Source organism: Petaurus breviceps, unplaced genomic scaffold, assembly GCF_028583685.1.
Source record: "Petaurus breviceps papuanus isolate PSGF00001 unplaced genomic scaffold, PetGlider_PUasm1.0 90881, whole genome shotgun sequence".
Taxonomy (NCBI): domain Eukaryota; kingdom Metazoa; phylum Chordata; class Mammalia; order Diprotodontia; family Petauridae; genus Petaurus; species Petaurus breviceps.
In genome coordinates, this window is record NW_027187369.1 from 1,447,734 (window position 1) to 1,465,758 (window position 18,025).

The 18,025-nt window shown below is 40.3% G+C and overlaps 1 long non-coding RNA gene across 2 annotated transcripts in view; it reads right to left on the reverse strand.

The window, feature by feature from the left end:
- Positions 1-18,025, reverse strand: part of LOC138150590 (uncharacterized) — a 465,078-nt gene that overhangs the window by 438,456 nt on the left and 8,597 nt on the right. The window contains exon 2 of one of the 2 annotated variants that reach the window (XR_011165589.1): positions 898-978. The exons of the other annotated variant lie outside the window; for it this stretch is intronic. This is a non-coding gene — a long non-coding RNA (uncharacterized lncRNA). The remainder of the gene's footprint in view (positions 1-897; positions 979-18,025) is intronic. 2 annotated transcript variants of the gene reach the window in all.

An 18,025-nucleotide genomic window follows, 5' to 3' on the forward strand; every position in this document is an offset into this window, starting at 1 on the left:
GAAGGAAAGCAGAGATTCGAAAGGACAGAGGAATAATGGCTTGTACTTCCCCTTTGATGGTGAACATTAATACAAACCAAGGACTGGGCCTTGAAAGATGATTGAGATGCCTTTCAAGAGGCAGAGCTGACAAAAGGGGGGTAGTATTCCAGGCCAAGTTTGATTTCAGCAGTTGTATGCACACAGCTCAGCCCAGATACATTCGGGCACTTGACTTGAGAGTAATTTCAGATATTAAAGAAGCTACAGGCTAGGGAAGGGACTGGCTGCATGAGAGAGAATTGGAAGATACCGTATACATTCCAGTCAATTTCTTATCAAGTCTCCTTAACATAGAAGGAAAGGATGAATATAGCCCAAAAGAGAAATACAAAGAGATGTACCAGAATCTAACATTCATAAGTCTAAGAGATGATTCAGGTTGATGGTACCAAGGCACTGGGGTCAGGGGTGGGGAAGGGGAACCACCACATCAGTGCACCCACTTAAATAGAGCCTACTCTATCATAACACCTGACAACTTGTCTTAGAAATTCTCTCCAATCCTAGTGGACTTTGCCAGGATTCTCTTCTGACCCCCTTCAATCCTCAGTTTCCCTTTCATCTGGCTAGAGTTCACCATATCTAGACTACCCCCAAACTCTGGGCTCCATGCTCCTCCACTCCAACCTCCACCAGCCCTGGGGACCTGGACTTCTGATTGGTGAGAACTCACCATACATAGCCCAATCCAAAACCAGCATACTGGTCCCTAGCCATCTTCAAAGTAGCAGTTACCATATGTCCCTACCCTTCTTCCACCCACCTTTCTAACCCTATATATGGGAACAATTATCAAACCAACACTAACATTCCTGGAAAGGACACAGCCATCAATCACCCTATGTTTTTACTCACCATTTCTGTGACTGCAATGACCGAGACCATAACAACGTGCAGCATGGTGCTTTGCTCTCATTGGATACTGGATAAATTAATCTGCAGTTGAATAAGAGAGGTATGTTTAAATTCAGTTCAATTCAATTAGGTGCCTTCCTTCATGCCAAGAAAGCCCAAAATAAAATCATTCCTGCCCTCTGGGAGCTTAAGGTCTACTTCGGAGAAGCAGCATTTACACAAGTAATTAAATGCACTCTTTCTGCAAAGGAAATAGAAAAGACTTTTGAGAAGGGGAGGGGGTACTACACCAGCAAGTGGGGAAATCAGGAAAGCCATTCTGTAAGAGGTGGAGCTGAGCCTTGAAGAGAAGTGAGGATTCCAAGAAGTAGAGGTGAGAAAGAAGATTCTTCCAGGTCTAGGGAGATGATCTGTACAAGGCAGGGAGGTGGGGGGGAGTATAGAATGTTATAGACAGGGACCACCAAGTTTGACTGGGCTGTAGAGTACTTGGTGGGGTTTAATGTGAAGTCAATCCAGAAAGAGGCTGGAACCAGATTGTAAAGAGTTATAAATACAGGGAACCACTGAAGCTTCTTAGTTGGGAGAATGACATGCTCACACCTGTGCTTTAGGATAAGCACCATGGAAAGCAGATTGGGGAGGGGAGATACTGAAGGCAGGGAGATCAATTGGGAGATTACTGTAATAGCCCAGGGAAGGGGTGACAATAGCCTGAACAAGGATAACTGTATGAATTTAGAGGAGATGGATGTGGGAGGTGTCGTGTGAGTAGAGTCCATAAGATTTTTTAGCTGACTGAATATGGGGATGACAGAGTCAGAAGTCAAGAATGACACCAAGGTCAGAAACTTTGGCAATTGGGTGGATGGTAGTGCCCTTGAAAGTGAAGGTAAGCAGAGGTGTCAGTTTATTGTGAGGCCCCTAAAAGTGCATTGGAAGGATCCATGGCACTGGAGTCAAGATTTGAGTAAAAATCTGGCCTCAGACATTTTCTAGCTGTGTGGCCTTGGGCAAATCACTTAACTTCTATCTGCCTCAGTTTCCTCAACTGTAAAATGGGGATCATAATAGCACCTAACTCCCAGATTTGTCATGAGAATCAAATGAGAAAATGTTTCTAAAAGCCACTTAGCACAGTATTTGGGACATATTAGGCACTTAATAAATGCTTATTTCCTTGTTCCAGGGTTGAGGAACAAGTAAACCAAGGACCATATGAAGAAAAAAGATGTCAGTACTCACTGGAGAATCAAGAAAGGTTTCATGGCTTCAATGCCTGGACCTCAATACAAATTGGATCCTGGACATCTCAATACAAATGAGATGTTAACAGGAAGAACTGGGGAAAGGCATTCCAGGCAAAGAGAATAACGTGAACAGAGGCCAAGTCAAGAATGCCCTAGACTTAAGTGAGAGGACACGAGGAGGTGGGGGTGGGGAGGAGGAGTTTTACCTTCAAATATGTGAGGGGCTGTCACTCTGACACTTAGAAGGATTCCATTTCTTCTGCTTAGTCCCAGAAGACAGAATTAGAATGTATAAAACAGTAAATTCCTTATCAGCATAATGAAGAACTTCCCTACCATCGTGGCCACAAAAGAAAGAATGGTCTACTTCCTAAGACATGAAACATTTTGTCACTGGGGTTTGCAGTGCAGAGTATGGACGTCCATGTGGCTGGGATGCTGGACAGGGAATTCATGCTTCAAACAAATGGTCCATTAGACTGTCTCTGTACTCTCTTGCAGTGATTGACTGAACGACCTTGTTGGGCTAAATTGGTCAGGGGAGACTAACGGGCTGCCAGATTTAGATAGAGAAGGTGCCTTAGAGCCCATCTAGACCAACTCCTTCAGTTTATAGATGAGGAAACTGAGGCCCAGAGAGGTTATGTGATTTGCTCAAAGTTACACACAAGCTGAAAGGAACCTCAGAAGTCAGATAATTGAATCCTTTCATTTTGTAAAGGAGACCAGGCTCAGGGAGTTTAGCCAACTTGCTCAGGGTCACATATAGGATCACGAGTTCAAATCCTGGCTCAGATTATTACTACCTGTGTTGCTTTGGACAAGCTATTTTCTCTCTCTGGGCCTCAATGTCCTCACATGTAAAATATGGGGTTGGATTACAATGGCTTCGGAGATCCCTTCCAACTCCAAACTCTTTCAGCTCTAGATCCAGTATCCTATGGTAAAAAAAAGTTGAATTCTCTTAAGGTTCAGTGAGTGATAAGGAGAAGAGGTAGCCTGAGTATGAACTGGGTGCCAGAGGGAAGCTAGTCTGGACCTAAGAATTAGCTCCACTTCCACTATTGTCTAGATGGATAATCCCCATGCATTTAATCCATAGCCTGGCCCTAACTACAAGCCCTCTCTTTGAATTGCTTCCTGGCATCTCACAATGCAAATAGATTATGAACCACAATGCTTCTGACCTTCAATGGTTTATACTTAGCCTTTAAACAAGAACCAAAACAACAAGAAAAGCTTTGATTTGCTTTTCTTTAAGGAGAACAACAAACAATTTGAAATGTATTCAGAATGGGATCCCAGCAGTGGGAGAAAGGCAGACAGAAATTCTCAAGGGTTAGAACACAGATTGAATGAATGCTTCTTCAGAACATGGGATTCTCTTCTTATGAATAAAACCTTTTGATATCAGGTAGGAAGTTGTGAGCATTTTTCTCTTCTATTACTTTTTCGGATTTGTTGCACTGAAGATTCTGTTTCATCCCATGGGTGGGGAATGACTTGTTAGTTAGATTGCTCTCCCAACACCATCCTTCTGAGCTGGTTGGATTGGCTAGGAGGCCTTCACCATAAGGACAGAGGGCAGGACCAGTCACATATTTGGGCCACTCCCTCAACCATATCAACAGTCCAGATTTATTTACTGACTACAACTCTAGCAGCTCTAAATCTGTGACAAAGAGAAATAAAGCCCCCATTGAGACTGTGGCCGTGAAACCCATCACAATAATCATATCATCACTATAGCCATTCAATAGCACTTCGTGATTCTGAAGCATTCTCCATCTGTCCTTGAAAAGCAAAAAGCACTACCGGGATAGCTCATCACTGAATTAATCAGTTCAGGAAACTGACCAGGTGCTAACCTGGATGCATGAAAAAGCATGTGCTAAGTGCTGGGACTACAAATATTAAAAAAGATAATCCCTGCCCTCAAGGAGCTTATTTGCTAATAGGGGAAGACAGTATATACAAAAGAGAATGGAGATCAGAAAGAGCTACTTTGTTCTGGAGCAGGTAAAACGGCAGTCAGATGTTGAGAGGACTTGGGTGGGTGAGTCTAGGTGGACCAATCATTTCGGTTGTGTTTGTCTAGGAATGAGTCATTGGGCCAATAGCAAGCAATCTGACCTGTTGATTTTGCTCTAATCATTCATTCATTCACTTCTTCATTCACGAACATTTTGCTCACAAAGCATATAAATCACAGAATGTCAGAGTTGGAAGTGACCTAGAAGACCTTCTAATCCAATCAACTCATTTTACAGATGAGAAAATTGAGATCCATACAGGTGAAGTGACTTGTCCAAGGTCACACACACACGATAATTATAGATATAAAGCAGGAAAAAACCTCAGAAGTCATCTGACCTACCCCCCACCTTTTACAGATGAGAAAATAGGCTCAGGAAGGCAAACTTACATGGGTAGAAAGTGGCAGAACTGGAATTTGAACTTGGGTCCCATGACTTCAAATTGAGATCCCTGAGATCAGTGTGCTTTCCACTGCCCCAATTGTATCCTATTCTATCCATAGCACTGTTCTACCCTGTATTCCCTGATTCTATTATCCAGTATGTTGGCTAACTCTCCAGCATTGTGTCATCAACACAATTCATAAGCGTGTCACTTACACCTTTATCCAAATAAATAATTTTTACATTTTTTCCTTTAAAGAGTATTTTATTTTTTCCAATTACATGTAAAGACAATTTTTAACATTCATTTTTATAAAAACTTGAGTTCCAAATTTTCTCCCTCTCTTCCCTAAGATGCTAAGCAATTTGACATAAGGTTATATATGTGCAATCATGTAAAATGTATTTCCATATTAGTCATGTTGGGAAAAAGGAAACAGAGCAAAGGAAAAACTACAAAAAATAATGAAAATGAAAATAGTATGCTTCAATCTGCATTCCATCAGTGCACCCTTATCAGTTCTTTCTCTGGATGTGGATAGCATTTTCCATCATGAGTCTTTTGGAATTGTATTGCTGAGAAGAGCTAAGTCAATCATAGCTGGTCATCACACAATGTTGCTGTTCAAGTCATTGATTTTTTAAAAATTAAACAGTACAGAACTAAAGTCAGCTCCTCAGGGAACTCTACTGAAAACCTTCCAAGTTGGCATCAATTCATTAATAACTACTCTTAGGGTCTAGCCATTAAATTAGTTCTGAATCCATATAATGCCATTCTCATCTAGCCCACATAACTTCCACAAGAAAAAGGTGAGATACTTTAGGAAATGCTTTGCTAAAATCTAGGCAAACTCTACCTACAGTATTCTCCGAATCTACCAGTTTTGTCAACCTGTCGTAAAAGGAAAGGAGGTCTACCTGCCATGGTTCATTCTTGGTTAAAGCCATGCTAGCTTTTTTTTTGGTAATCACTGCTCACTCTCTAAATGTTCATGATCTATCAATTTAATTAAACATGAAAGAATTTTGCCAGGAATCAAAGTGAAATTTTATTATCTTTGGAGAGTCCACTTTCTACTCTTTTTACTTATTTAACAAATTGGTACATATGTCTTTCTCCAACCCAGGAATACGTCTCTTATTCTCAAACATCTTTAAAAGACCACTGACAGTGGTTCCAGCCATCACATCTGCCAGTTCCTCCAGTAGCCCAGGAGATGTAGTGTTCTGGGCTTGACAACTTGTACACACCATAAGCAATTAGCTCAATTTTACCATCACTCATTCATCTTGGGTATCAACTCTCTGCTAGCCATTTTTATGGTCTTTCCCAATCCAAAGATCATTTTTCTTGTCAGGGAAAATAGGAGCAGAATAGGAATTGACCATCTCTGCCCTCCTTTGGCTATCAACTACCATTTTCCCATCCTCCCCAAGAGATCATCATCTCCTTTCTCTGAATCTCTGCTTTTCCCAATACTGCTTTAAAAACTCACTTTGTGGCATCCTTCTCTTTCCTCATCACTGTTCTCATCTTATTCTAATCTTTGGAACTCCTGACACAATTCTTATAAGACCATATTTTCATCCTCTGTTGCTTCTTACTGATTCCACCTTCAATACATGTTTTTGAATTTTAAGTTGCTTGATGAGTTCCCAGTGCATCCACATTGGGCTCTTTAGACAACAGCCTTTTGTCCTTCTTACAGGAATTGGTTTTGTGTGTGTGACTTCAGAAGAGATTTCCTATCCTGTTGGGAGCCAAAAAGGCCTGATCCAGGACTTCAGATAAGTACCTTGATATCAGTGGACCCAAATATCAAAGACATCTTTGAGATGCGACTTTTCACTAAGTTAGCTCCTGAGTTCTTTTGATATGGGTTGCATTTAAAAGGATGTTGTTTGAGTTCTGAGACCAACAGGCTATACCCCAAGACTTGTTCAGAGCCAAAATATTTGATTCAGCACTCAGGTATCTTTGGGTGGTCAGCTCTAAACTGATGTCTTTTGAGGACTGTAGCTTTGGCTTTGAAGTTTACTCTCAATTGTATAGTTTATGGCTGTGGCTGCATTAGATACCTGAGGCCTAGATCAAAGGTCTTACCCTAAGATTTTGGTCTCCTAGATAACAAATCCTTATCAAATTATCTAATCTGTGCTACTTCCAGGATAAAACAGACTAGGTAATGATTAGAAAACTTGAGTCCTTTTCCTTTGTCTCTTTTGCTCTATAAAAACCTTGTCCTGAGAATCAATAAATGGAGTTCATCATTCTTCCTTGAACTACCCACATGGCCTGATCATTTCTTATTCACGTCTCCGCATCATGCTAAGTGCTGGACACTGAGCAGCCCACAGCACTATCCCTCCAGAAATGATTTCTCCTTTAGAATTTTAGTTCATTGAATAACATCTAGCCTTTCTTTGGTAGCCTTTGAAGCCTATTCTCCCAAGATCTAGGCTACACATCAAGTTATGCCAAATTGTCCTCTCCTATCACAAGTACTTTGATGGAATCCTCATTTCTGACAAAGTTCCCATCATTTTCCCTTTAGCAACCAATTCTTCCTTATTGGTAATAATCAGGTCGAAAGTAGAATTACTCCTTATTGCTTTCTCCACTTTGTGACAAATGAAATTATCATTAAGGCAACTTGAGAAATTATCGACCATTCTGCTTGGGCATAGAGGGAGTTCCAAATGCTGTCTGAATAATTGAAGCTTCCTACCATGACCATATACAGAGAAGTGCTGGAGTTGGCTTGAATTGGCTCACAAGAGACAATAGTTAAATTTTCTCTGTGACCATTTACACCTTTGAAATCACCAAATGCTACATAGCAGGGCCTATTGCTGACCGTCTAGACCAGGGTTGGGGAACTTGCAGACTCGAGGTCACATGTAGCCCTCTAGGTCCTCAAATGTGGTCCTTTGACTGAATCCAAACAAACCACCACACTTGAGGACCTAAAGGGTCACATGTGGCCTCGAGGTCACAAGTTCCCAACCCCTGGTCTAGACTTAAGAAAGCAATGGATAAAATGTTAATAATGCAGATTAAAATTTAAAAGTGAACTGAACATTTTCAGAGAGCCAGTTACTGAATATTTACTAGCACACATGTAAACTATATCCCTGAGACATGTCATCACTTTCCTAAATATTTCATCCCTTTCTTCTATTTAACAGATTATATTTGATAACTAAATTACTTGGATTCCTGTTTCTTTGGTTTTTATCTTCATCCAAGTTGCTTCCCCATTTCTGAATTGTGAATTTCTTGACATGAATGTGCTTTTTTTTACTATACTATGCTATAACACTATTATGCTCCCCCCTTTTCCCTACCCTGTTTCTTCTAAATAAGGCATACCTATCCAAAGCCATAGTCCATTCATGGACCTCACCCCACCATATCTTAGTGACCAATGAAGTCGAATTTGTCTCTTTGGATTAGGACCTCTTGCTGTTGATTGTACCTTGATTGTTGCTTAAACTTTGTCAATTTCTGAGATGACATATGAGGCCATGGGTTTTACTCCCAGCTCCTCTTGGACTGTCTCCTGTGAGCTTCTGGGGGGGCCTATTGCAATCCTTCATCCAAAGAAGAAGTGCTAATATTTCCTAAAGAAGATATTACCCTCTCAGGTGTCAACCTTGGTGGACATATATAGGCAGTTTTCTCCCTTGTCCTCTATTTTTGGTTGAAGGCCCTGTGGAAAATTAAATTTGCAAGACTCTAGGCAATGTGAACATATTGACAAACCCTGGTTCTTTGACTAAATTGACAAATTGATTGAATTTATTGGTAGGTTAACTCTGCAGATGGGCTGTTTGATTGAATTAAAGGGTATTTGTCTGAACTGACCCATCCATTCAATCAAAACCATTGAACCAGCTGTGGGGATAGACAAGGTCAGTGGCAGGTTGGGAGGAAATTGGAATATAATTGTTAGGAAAAGCTTCATAATGATGAATCACCTAAGAGTTGTGTGGGCCGCCTTAGGAGGGAGTAGATTCCCCTTGACCAAAGGTCTTCAGGTAAAGACTGGATAGTACTCATCAGGAATGTCACAAGGATTCTTGTTAAAGTAAAGGTTAAATTAGATGGCCTCTGGGCCTGCATCAGACTCCGAGATTCTATGATTTGGAAATAATTCCAAAGGAGTTTTTCTCCAGTCCATCACAAGTACATCATTTTAGTCAGGAAGAACATTCCCTTCCTTAATTTGTCTATATACAGAGTTTTAAGGATACCCATTAGGATGGACCCAAAGAAGCCATGTGTTATATTTTGGATAGATGAAGTTGAAGGAGTTGATTTTGAATCAGATAACTTAGTTCAAGTCACCTGTCACTTCTTAGTTATATAGCCAAGATCAAATCACTTCTCTCTGAATTTTATTTATCAATCTGTAAAGTGGGGGTGCTAGTACTTGTATTACCTACCAAACACAGGAAAAAGGAAGGAAATAGCTTTGCAAACCTTTAGGTGTTAAAGAAATATGGATTATTATAACAATTACCAAACAAATTAACAAGAAGATTGGACTGAGACCCAACTGAGCCAAATGATTGTGAGAGTTTCTATGGATGAAATGGGTAGAAAAGCACATGAATGTAAAATAAAACATATGTAACAAAATTTCTCCCTCCACATTTGAAGGATGAACCTAGCTAGATATAAAAAGGCTTATCACTAACAAATTGGCCACTAGGTGATGAATTCCTTAGACATGGCACCCCATGAAACAAAATACAAAACTGCCCCCTAGTCCTATACAAACTATTTATGTAGATGAGGTGGCAGTGGTAGAAGGGATGGGTGGGGAGGGTGTAGAAGGTATTTAGGTCACACTTTTTATTTTTTAAATAAATGTTTATTCATATCTTTTGTTTTTATATCAACTATATTTCTCTGATATCCTTTCCTTCCCTCCCCTCAAGAGCCATCCTATATCACAAAGAATATCTTTAAAAGGAAAAGGAAGGGAAAAAACAATCCTTAAAACCAATTAATATATTGAAAAAATCTGAAAGCATATGATGTTTCACACTCATGGAGATCCTACTTCTTTTTTTTTATAATTTTTTTTTAAGCAATCGGGGTTAAGTAACTTGCTCAAGGTTACACGGCCAGTTATTTCTGGGTGTGGTGCTAAGTATCTGAGCCTGGATTTGATCCCCAGGTCATCCCGACACTGCAGCCAGTGCTCTTACTCGCTGTGCTACCTGGCTGCCCCTGGAGCTCCTACTTCTGCCAAGGAATTAGGGGAAGGTGTCTTCTCATAACTTTTCTTTAGAGCCATGCTTATTCTTTGTAATTTTGCAACATTCATTTTCTATTGTTTTGCGGTGGTTGTTTTTTCCATTAACATTATTGTCATCATTTTACATCTTGTTTTCTTGGTTCCATTTACCTAACTCTGCATCAGTTTTTATAAGTCTTCGAATGCTTCTCTTTATTCATCTTGTTTATAGTTTCTTATAGCATAGTAATCCATTATATTTGTTTAGTCATTCTCTAATTAAATGGCATCTACTTTGTTTTCAATGCTTTTTTTAACCTCAGAAAGTAGGTGCTGCTAGATCACACACTTTTTATACCATCTACAAAAATGAGTTTAATTGTTGGTACTACAAACTGAGATCTTTGGCCAATGGCCAATGAGGGGATGCTCTGCTTGAGGGCCTGGACCACATCATATTGACATTTCTCATCATACATGAAACCAGAAGGCATGAAGAAGCTGGAGCTAAATGGAAGAACAGTTTATAGGTTTGCCTTAGAGAAACAAATAAAGGAATTAGTGGAGTTAGTACTGTAGCATATCCAAAGGCAGGAAGAAATAGATTTGTGCATATCCATGAGTGCTATACTTGGAGTCAGGAAGACCTGAGTTCAAACCCTGCCTCAGATTATTGGTAACTGTGCATTCTTGGGCAAGTCATTTAATCTCTATCAGCCTCAGTTCCCTTATCTGTAAAGTGGGATAATAACAGCACCTACCTCCCAAAGTTCTTGTGAAAATCAAATGAGACTAGGGGCAGCCAGGTGGCTCAGTGAGTAAGGGCACTGGCTCCAGTGTTGGGATGACCTGGGGATCAAATCCGGGCTCAGATACTTAGCACCACACCCAGAAATAACTGGCCGTGTAACCTTGAGCAAGTTATTTAACCCCGATTGCTTTAAAAAAAAAAAAAAGAAAACCAAATGAGATAATATATATAAAGTACTCTACCAACCTTAAAGTACTATATAAACACTAGTTATTGTCATAATCATTATTGTTATTTCATGAGATACTTGGTCATCTTGCCTTGTAATATTCATGATATATACACCAAGGTCTGCCAAAAAAAGATAATTGTAACTTGTGCACAAAAATCTATTGCAGAACCTGTGAAAGTAGAGAAGTTCTACGGAGAAATCTGCAAGTCTCCAAGCCATGTTAATATATTCCTTAATTTTGATAGAAATAGTTTTCCAAGTGACAAGTGAGTAAGAAAAGCCCTGTGGAAATGAAATCCAGAATAAGCGAGTTTGGGGGAAGTCTAAGATCCCATTAGCTCTCTTGGCCACCATGTCACACTGTTGACTCATATTGGCCTTGCTATCTTCTTTTCTCATATCCAATTCTATCATGGTTGTCCTTAAACCAACTCAGGGAAACAGGGTCTGTACCTCTGTGATCTTTAGTTTCTTTCCAAAACTTTGTAACCTTTGTCAATGCTTTTTAGGTTTCTTCTGCCAGTATCATTTATGCCCACATGAATTCCCAGTTATTCATTATGGTAGGTCTTGGGAGATTCTCTGTTATGCCTTGGATAGATTCCCTAGGAAACCAATGGACCTCTCTATTATTATAATCAGATCAACAAATGGCTTGCCTTAGCACCCCTCAGTAGGCCATCACCAATCACTACCACTCTTTTCTTCTTCTTTAGCTCTTACTGGGTGATCTTTGCACTGGTAAGTTCTCTGACTCTACTAGACCATTCCTTGGGAGATAAGAAACTGCTTTCTTAGCAGTTTTCCTCCTCTTTAGAAAGGAAAAGAATCAATTCTGATTTGGGGATATAAGTATATAGCCATATTTTTCCTTCTCTTCTACATCTGTGTGACACTTATGTGCTCCAACAAGGATGGGGGAGGAGGCATGGTTAGCTGGCAGTTTAGCTTTAAAAGATAAGGTGGCTTTTACTGGATTTCAAACTCTATATTAGCCCTTAGTATATTATGGAGTGGCATTCCTTCTCTTCTACCTCAGATCCTCTTCTTTTAATGAAAAAAGTCCTTCCATTTTCTTTAAGAACACATCATTGTTCTTAACAACCTATGGTATGGAGAGATATTCTTTGAATTCCTTCATCTTCTCTTTTAGGAAGAAGAGAAATATACACTTGGAGTGCAGACAGCAGTCAATTGACTGGCAGAAATACAAACATTGCCATTCAAAAAAGTCACTACAAATTGTCCCTGCTCTCCAAATTGGTTGGTATTGTCCTCTTTGCTTTTTGAGCTACTTAAGGGTGCTTAAACCTCACCCCTAAGTACTTTACAACCAATTATCTCTTCTAAATAACTTGGCAGGTTCACTCAACTTCCTATTCTAGCTTTTCTAACTCATATCCTATGTCCCCTACTTCTTGGCATTAACCTCCTATCTCTTTTACCAATTTGCCACACACCCACCAAGTTGCTTTACTCTCCAACTTGTTCCTCTAATCTTTTCTTATTTACCTTGTTTTGCCGCCTACCTTCTCCTTGTCCTTCTCCTTGAGTTTCTATTTTGAGGCATTTATTCCTTAATCTTCCTTGGTTCTGCTATTCCTCCTTCAACCCTCTCTCACGTAGAAGTCAGAAATAGAATTTGGACCTGGGAACTATTCTTCAAATTTCACTCAATTTCTCCCAACTTTTTCTTTTCCAAATCCCATCTCTGATCTTGACAAGTCTAAATCCTTCCAAATCACCTGCCCCTTCCTCTTCAGGTCCACTACTTTTATCTCCTGTTCTTTCTCCCCCAGCCTTCTAACTTTACCTTTCTCTCTTTAGCCTCTTCAACACCCAACTTTTTTCAAGGCTCAGTTCAAGTACCCTCCTACATATTACCTTTTATGACTTCCTCAATGGTTCCTCCAATCCCCCAACAAATAATTTTGTATATATTCTGTATACATTTTCCCATGTGCTTGTTGCTTTCCACACTCCCCTACCCACATATCCAATAGACTGTAGGCTTGTGGACAGGAGCTCTATTGTTTTTGTCTTTATATCCCAATTCCTAGTATGGTGCCTAGAATATAGTATGTGCTTAATAAGCAATTGCTTAATTGAATTAAAGGGGCACACTACCCACAAATCCAACTTTAATAACAATGGGGACAAAAACAACATTCTTCTCAGCACTCCCCTGTTCCCATTTTGGTCCCTTCTGGCAGATGCAGGTCTTCCTCAAAGAACATAAAGTAACAGGAAGTATGGCAGCCATTTTGTCTATTCATGCAAAAAAGAGAAAGAAGCAGGGTTTGGAATAAGAGGACCTGGGTTTTAACTCTCAGCTCCACCACTAAATAGTTGTGTGACCTTGGTTGAGTCTTTGCCACTCTTTGGGTTTGTTTTATTTCTAACATTAAGGGATTGCCTAAATTGATTTCTAAAAACTCTGCCAGCTCTTGATCCTATGATGCAGAAGCAGCTGTAGAGGCATTGGAATATGGTTGCCTCCACCATCCATCTGCCTGGGTTTTCCCTCCCCACAGGCAAGCAGGCAGTGGTGTATCTACAGGGATGATTGATGAGGTGTCCATTAATTAGCTTCCTAAGGCTAACACTTGGGGAAAACCCGAAGCCTGTGAATGAAGCACATGATTCATGAGTCCCCCTTTTTAAACTTTATTGCTATAGCCTCCCAAGAGACCACTGGAGTGAGCTCATTAAACACCCGAAGAGTCCCTTGTGAAAGTAGATTGAGGACGCCACTATGAAAAGGGGCCTACAACTGGCTCTGAGAACAAATGATGATTGGGTGGATGCAAACTTTAAGACAAACACAAGCATCACAACCCAATTGAGTGCACCTGTGATCTTGGCCTTTTGCCTCGGGGCAGCAGCCACAATATCTTCAGTCCCCCGTTATTTATTGACCTGTAATAAGATCCTGTTGGATGGACATAATAGGACTTGCTGAGTTGAGGGACTGTGCAGTGACTGGATACACAGATGGTGATCATCTTTATTTATCTCTGACCCTTAAGTCACACCTACCCCAAGATAACTACCAAAGAGACTATTAGGTCTTGTTCTGCCTTGAAATCTCAATAGCAATAAAGAGCTCCAGCTGACAAGTGATCAGCCCTTGAAATGAGCCTCTCACTCTGGGTTTTTTTTTTCAGGGTTGCTACTGTCTGGGAGCCAAATCATTGACTTGTGAGTTTTTTTTACCCATTTTAATTTGGCCTGTTGGGGATGACTCAAACAATTCAGTTTTCTTTGGATTATGGGTGGGGGGAAACTGTGTGATCTTGGATAGATCCCTTCCCCTCTCTACACCTCAGTTTCTCATCTGTAAAAGAAAGAAGTACTCAAAGGATACAGAGATTATTATTTTATGAATGTTAATACTAATTAAATTAATATTAATAAAAATAACAATAAAAGTATCCTGTCTTCATCCTTACAGTCTAGTAGAAGTTTTATACACATACCCTATAACACACAATAAAATGTGAGAAGTGCAAAGATGTTGTACTGATTTGGGCTTGACTTGTCAATCCCCTGATAGTTTAGCATCAATACTGGAACTAAATGAAACATTCATAGATCATTCAACAGTTAGCAAAAAGAGATTTAGCCATAGCAAGAGAAGGATATGCCACAAAGATAAGCATTGAGGACTCAAGTTGATTCTGGTTAAGTGAAGTTCCCTGGCCTCAGCTGCCCATTGTGTTCCACCAGTCAAGCATCAGAGAGCCCCTGAAGTTTCTTGGTGCTGCCCCATCCTTGGAAAATGAGGAAATGAAATCAACAGTCTTATCCTTTAGTCCCCTGAGCTACTCAAGTGTCAAGGACTGTCGAAATACCTTTTTAAAGGACAAGCTAGCCTAACTTGGATGGGGGAAGGTGTTAGGTAAGTGCTTCTACTACAAGAGGGCCTTGGCCCAAGAATTTTTAAAAATTTTCTTGAAGAAAATAAAGAAGTCCAGGTTAGATGCTATACAAAATGCATGCAATGGCTAGATTGGAAGTTTGGTGAGGGCAGCTAACATTTTTGCTTTTGTCTCCCAGCACCTGCTGCAATGCCTGGGGATTAATAAATGTGTGCTGACTGATTGGAGCATTGGCTAATTTCCTCCAAAGCTCATCTCAGCTATAATCTTTTAAGTGCCACCTTTCCTGATTTCCCCAGCTGATAGTACCCACTCTGGACAAAAATTACCTTGTGTGTAAGCATTTCTTTGTATACATACTGTGTATACTTGTATATGGAGATGCGCTTTGTATCCCTTGAAAAGAATGTAAACTCTTTGAGGGCAGGGACTATATTCCCAGTATCTAGCATAGAATTTGGCACGAAGTAGACCTTAGCCTACTTTGGGTATTCTACAAAAAAAACAGCTCAATTTTAATAGCCCGTAACAGCCATAGTTTACTTCCCATCATCTCCCCCCACCCCACCCCCACCTTTTAAAAGGACTTTCACTCATATTTCTGGGGATATGTACTGAGAATTTTTTTTTCTGAAAACATATCATTAGCCCTCCCTGTGTGCTGTCATGTAGCATTTCATCACGTCTGTACTTTTTTTGTTGGTTTGCCTCTTAGACTTAATAGGAAGGACAATAAAAGGATGGAGAATTTTATTTGGGGGAAAAAAGAACCCCACTGAACATAATTCCAATATTTCACCTGGGCAAAGTCATCACTTAGCAGGTCTTTAATAATGCAACATCTAGAGAATGAAGAAAGGTCAGACTTCCAGCCCTCAATCACCTTTATGATAATGGAAGTTTTTGTTCTTTCACACTATTACCAGACCAATCCTCCCATCCCGAGGTCAATTCTATCATTATTTACCACTTGGATATGATGTAGGTGCCTTATTTGGCAATACAATGCTAGCCTGCTTCTATTTCAGAAAGTTCAAATGGAGGATTTAGGGAGGACAGAAAATTCCAAGGGCTTGTTTTCAGCCTGACTGGCATTGCCACTGATAAGGAGCAAAGATACTGTTGGACCCTTTCTTTGATGATGGCAGAAATGTAACTCAACCCTTAACTTTGCTCAGAGGAGGGAAGGAAATCTATCCTGATATTTAGTCTAAGAGAGGGGGAGTATGGAGAAAATGTTTGCTGTGCCCTATGGTTTGGAGTTCTGTTCCTATCACTGCAGTTAACAGCTTAGAGCAGGTGTGGATGTGGAATGTCAAGTGCTACAGCACAGGAAGGAAAGTGGCCAAGCACAAATCATGACAGCTGCGGACATGCCATTGGAAAGTTTTACTCTACAGGATAGAGATTGCTTATAAGGATATATAAACCAGTACCGAGCAACAGATGGTTGCTGGTGATTGTGAGACTATCCACCACCACCCTCCCCCCCCCCATCATTCTTCAGTGGCATATGGTGGATTCAGAGTCATTAAACTTAGCATTGAGGACCATGGGAATTGTTTTCCATATGACTTGAAAGGCACCGATGGTATGTTGAGAGTCCTGGTTTCTCACCATCTAGGTTTTCTATATTTACTGAAGGGGCATAAAATGGGTAACTGACTGTGCAGATATGAAGTGCTCTCCTTGGGAGAGTAGTATCCAGAAGCTTGGTGTCAGTGAAGTCTATTCAGAGGGGCAGAAACAGTCGCTCCCCTGATCTGGAGCACCAAGGTTACCACTGGGGACACAGCAGTGACAATGAATGCCCACACCCTTGCCTGCCTGTTATTCTTGTGACATCACAGTCTGAATGAAATGCTTCCCTCCCCTTAGGGGAAATGGCCCTTGCAAACTAGAGACTTTCTGAACCAGGGAACTAGTCCTTCACACTCAAGTTAGCGTCCCTTTGTTATGAAAATGGGAAGGTGTGTTTAGAACATCATGCATGCATGCTGGACACTCCATGCCTGTGATTTGTTCAGCCTACTCATTTCATCCCCATTCCCTGCTTTATGCAGAAGCAAAGTAGATAGAGGTCTAAATGAAGGGCAGCAACACCCGCACACATGCATCCCATCTGCTTATCTTTAATGCTTAAAATTTAAGTATCATTGATTTATTCCTTTGGGTTGAAGTATTGTTCCCTGTTAAAATGCAAATTCCCTTGGGAAAGGAAACAAATTAGCCCACTCACTTTCCTGCACTCACAGAGTTATCATGAGGATCAAATGAGAGTAAAGAACATTAGACAATATAATTAGGTGCTATCGTTATTTTTTACTAGCCAGATATCAGTAGTTGATACCGCACCATAAATTTGTTGAGCAGCTATTTTCCAACTGACATCTAGCTGGAAGCAGGTTTGGATGGGGAGAGGAAGAATAAATTTGGAAGGGCGATGGGCCAGGAGAGAGGACATGACAGAGAGGAGGAGAGAACTGAAAAGGTGAGAGGGTGGTGATGACAATCTGCCTACTTGACAATTTTGCCTATTAGACTTTGCCTTCTCCCATATGATGTAAATCAATTGGTCCCGTGCACGACATGCTCAAAAAAATCAGAGAAGGTCAGAAATGGAAGGGACTTTAGAACGATACTGAATTCAGAAGTGGAAGGGTATTTAGATAAAGCATACGATGTTACACAATGTTCTAGATCAGGGATTCTTAATCTAGAGTCTGTGAACTTTTTTTAAAAAATGGATAATCATGTTTCAATATAATTTTTTTTCTTTTGTACTCCTTTACGTATTTTCTCACTTTAAAAACATGATTCTGAGAAGGTTTCAGTAGACAATGAGAAAGGCACAAGACACACAAAAGGTTAAGAACCCCCATTCTAGAATATAGAATAACAGAGCTGAAAGCCATCCCCAATCATTTTCATAGATAAGGAAACTGAAATCCAGAGACAAGTAGAAAACTGTTCCAAATCACGCAGCAAATTCTGGACACGGTCGGGACTAGAACTCAGACCTCCTTAGTCCCAGATCAGTGATCTTTCCTCTATAAATTTGATGGTAGTGATGACAATGTCTGCATAAGTTCTGTGCTGATTTCCTAAGAAACTGTTGTTTTCATTTATCAGCACACAAAACTCCTTTCCCCTGATCTCTTTTCTCCTCTAGCAGGAAGTTTGTATTTGCCTTCTCCTTTGTATTATTCCTGTCTCCCCTTAGTCTGAGATCAGTGTGTTGTGGGGGGGGGGGGTGCTGATTCATAGATCCTTTGACTCAGTAACATCTACCATTTTTGCACCTTGTGTCCTGTATTTATTGCCTAAACTCTATCCTCAGAC